Consider the following 3793-nt stretch of genomic DNA (forward strand, 5'->3'; position numbering starts at 1 on the left):
CGATCCGGCTCCTACGGCTCGGAGCCTGCAGCCGCCGCCGCCTCCGCTGTCAACAAACCCGGGGCGCGTCACTTCCGGGGCCGCCCCTTAGCAACAGCTAACCGGTTCCCCCCGCCGAGTCCCGCGGCGAACGCGGGCGGCGGCGGCGGAAGGTTCCGGACGCCCGCGGGCGGCTCCTCTACGCGGCCGGAGCCCGCGTCCTGCTGGGCTCTCTCTGGCCTCCGAGGGGCCCGCTCGTGTGACCCCGGGCTCGGTTCCCGCCAGGCGCCCAAGAGGGAGGCTGACGCGGGAGGCTCGCCCGAGCCCTGGAGGTCGAGGCTGCGGTGAGCCGTGGTCGCGTCACTGCACCCCAGCCTGGGCGACCGTGAGACTCCGGCCTAAAAAAGAGATGGGTGCTGCACCGTCTCTGCGCGCCAGCCCCTTCCGTCCAGTAGCGCCCTGCTGGGCATCTCTTGGGGTCTCCGCGGGTGGGTCACACTCCACGCGTCCAGGCGCGGTCATCGCCTCCCCCAGAACGTGCTCCCACACCTCCACCTAGTGAACGGGCCACCGGGCAACCGAGCTTGCCGAGGGGAGACCGGGAGTGGGCTTTGGCCCCTGCATCTCCCTCAGCTCCTCGGCCAATCACCGGGTCTCTTAAGGAGCTCTCAATCCCTCTCCTCCCCGGGAGTACTCGACTTCTGTCCACCATCACTTCCCTGGATTTCTGCAACAGTTTACCATCAGAACTCCCTGCTCCTGCCCCTCGTTCCCTCCAGAGTCCCAGAGTGATCTTCCCAAATAAAAAATCTGACCAGGGCATCCTCCTGTTTACAGCCCTTGACATAGCCGCCTAGGACTTTCATGACCCGCCCCCTTCTCCCTCCCCCAGCCTCTTGTCCTCGCTTTTCTCCCGCTTTCATTCTCCAACCTGACAGCTTAAAGCAAGTTTTGATTCTTTTTTTTTTTGGAGTAGGAGTCTCACTCTGTCACCCAGACTGAAGTGCAGTGGCACACTCACGGCCACTCCAGCGTCGACCTGCTGGGCTCCCGTGATCCTAGTTTTGATTATTTTAATGACCCCCTCTCTGCCCAGGGGCTCAAATAATTCCTCTGTGATAAACACTCTTCTTGCTCCTTTCTCAACCCAGCTTGCCCCTTCTCCACCTTCTCGTCTCAGCTTAGATCATACTTTCTTGAGGAGCCCTTTCTTGACACCTCACATTCATCATTCTAATAGCTAGTTTTGGTGGGGGAGGTTTAATTTAATTTAATTTATTTTTTGCACAATAACTTTAGTCTTTGACCATGTACAACTATGTTCCTATAATCCCGAATCCATTAAAAAATGCTATGAATGATTTCAAACGACCAAAGTAAACCATGGTTATAAAAAAAAAAAAAGGCTAAGCTGGGCTCGGTGGCTCAGCCTGTAATCCCGCGCCTTTGGGAGGCTGAGGTGAGTGGTTGCCTGAGCCCGTGGGTTAGAGACCCGCCTGGGCAACTTGCTGAGACATCTCTACAATAAATCAAAATGAGCCGGGCGTGGTGGCGCGCGCCTGTAGTTCCAGTTACTTGGGAGGCTGAGGTGGAAGGATCGCCGGAGCCCAGCAGGTCGAGGCTGCGGTGGCCGGGAGCGGCCATTGCACTCCAGTCTGGGTGACAGAGTGAGACTCCAACTCAAAAAATAAAAAATAAAAGGCTGGACATGGTGTCTCATGCCTGCAATCCCAGCACTTTGGGAGGCCTAGGTGGGATCACTTCAGGCCAGGAGTTCAAAATCACCCTGGGCTCTACCCACCCCCACCCCCCAAAAATCTAAACAGTTCTGGCATGCCACTGCACTTCAGCTTTGGAGAAAGAGTGAGATCCCATCTCTACAAAAATTTAGAAATAAATAAAGAACTTTCAGTTAAACACTAAAAAGGCAAATAACCCAATTTAAAATGGGCAAAGAATATGAATAGACATTTCTCCAAAGAGAATCTATAAATGGCCAATAAGTACATGAAAAGATGCTCAAGATCATTAGTCACCAGGAAAATGAAAATCAAAACCCCAATGAGATACAATTTCATATTCCTAGAACGAATAAAATCAGACAGAAACAAGTGTTGGCAAGGATGTAGATAAATAGGAAACCTCGTATATCGCCTATAATCATTTAAAATGGTGCAGCTGCTATGGAAAACAGTTTGGCAGTTTTTCAAAAAGTTAAAGCCTTGATTTCTATATAATCCAGCAATTCTTTTTTTTCCCTTTTTTTTTTTGAGTACGAGTCTCACTTTGTCACCCAGGCTGGAGTGCAGTGGCACACTCATAGCCACCGCAGCTTTGACCTGCTGGGCTCAGGTGATCCTTCTGCCTCAGCCTCCCAGGGAACTGGAACTACAGGCACGCGCCACCATGCCTGGCTAATTTTTGATTTATTATAGAGATGAGGTCTCACCAAGTTGCTCAGGCTGGTCATGAACCTGCAAGCACAGGCAATCCTCTTACCTTGGCCTCCCAAAGTGCTGGGATTATAGGCGTGAGCCAACGTGCCCAACCAATAACCCAGCAATTCTACTTCTAGGTATACACTGAACAGAAATGATAATACATCCACACAAAAACCCATATATATGTGTGTTCATTGCAGCATTAGTCATAATAGCTAAGAAGTGGAAACAGCCCAAATGTGCATCAACTGGTGAGTAGATACAGTATGGAATGATAGGCCACGCTGGGTCCTGGAATAGGATATCAATGCAATGGCGTATTATTCAACAATAAAAAGGAATGGCCGGGCACAGTGGCTCACGCCTGTAATCCCAACACTTTGGGAGGCAGAAGCTGGAGAACTGCTTGAGCCCAGGGGTTTAAGACCTGCCTGGGCAACATAGAGAGACCTTGTCTCTACAAAAATATCAGCTGGGTGCAGTGGCTCACACCTGTAATCCCATCACTTTGGGAGGTCGAGGAGAGAGGATGGCATGCCTATAGTTTCTGTTACTTGGAAGGCTGAGGGCGGAAAGATCACGTGAAGCCAGAGGGTCGAGAGGCTGTAGTAGCCGTGATCATGCCACTGGACGCCCGCATGAACGACAGAGTATCTCTGACTCAAAAATAAATAAATAAAAATTTAAGAACAAAATTTAAAAAACGGAATGAAGTACTGGTACATGTTACAACATGGATGGACTCTGAAGACATTATGCTAAATGAAAGAAAGCAGTCATGAAAGAATATATGTCGTATGATTGTATCTACATATCCAGGAGAGACAAATCTATGCAAAAAGTAGATTAGTGATTGCTTAAGATTGAGGTAATGAAGGAATGGAAAGTGATCGCCAGTAGGTATAGTATTTCTTTCTTTCTTTCTTTCTTTCTTTTTTTTGAGTCGGAGTCTCACTCTGTCGCCCAAGCTGGAGTGCTGTGGCACACTCACAGTCACCGCAGCCTCGACCTGCTGGGCTCAGGACACCCTTCTGCCTCAGCCTTCCAAGTAGTTGGAACTACACGTACATGCCACCATGCCCGGTTAATGGGTATAGAATTTCTTTTTGGAGTGATGAAAATGTTCTAAAGTTAAATGGTGATGATGGTTGCATCGTTGATGGAGGATCACTATATATGCACGATCTGTAACTATACTAAAAACCACCAAATTGTTAACTTTAGATATGCAATTTAACTATATGATATGAAAACTATATCCCAACAAAGCTGTTTAAGATACATTCATCAAAAGAGGACTGGATTTAAAAAATGTGGTACATATACACGATGGAATACTACGCAGCCATAAAAAAGAACAAAATCATGAATTT

The 3793-nt window shown here is 48.9% G+C and overlaps 1 protein-coding gene across 1 annotated transcript in view; it reads left to right on the forward strand.

Moving 5' to 3' along the window:
* The window catches only part of TBC1D13 (TBC1 domain family member 13), a 37655-nt gene that overhangs the window by 322 nt on the left and 33540 nt on the right, over positions 1-3793 (forward strand). The gene's annotated exons all lie outside the window — the stretch shown is intronic.

This window comes from Carlito syrichta, unplaced genomic scaffold, assembly GCF_000164805.1.
Source record: "Carlito syrichta isolate Samal-C Ts95f unplaced genomic scaffold, Tarsius_syrichta-2.0.1 Scaffold153563, whole genome shotgun sequence".
Lineage (NCBI taxonomy): Eukaryota > Metazoa > Chordata > Mammalia > Primates > Tarsiidae > Carlito > Carlito syrichta.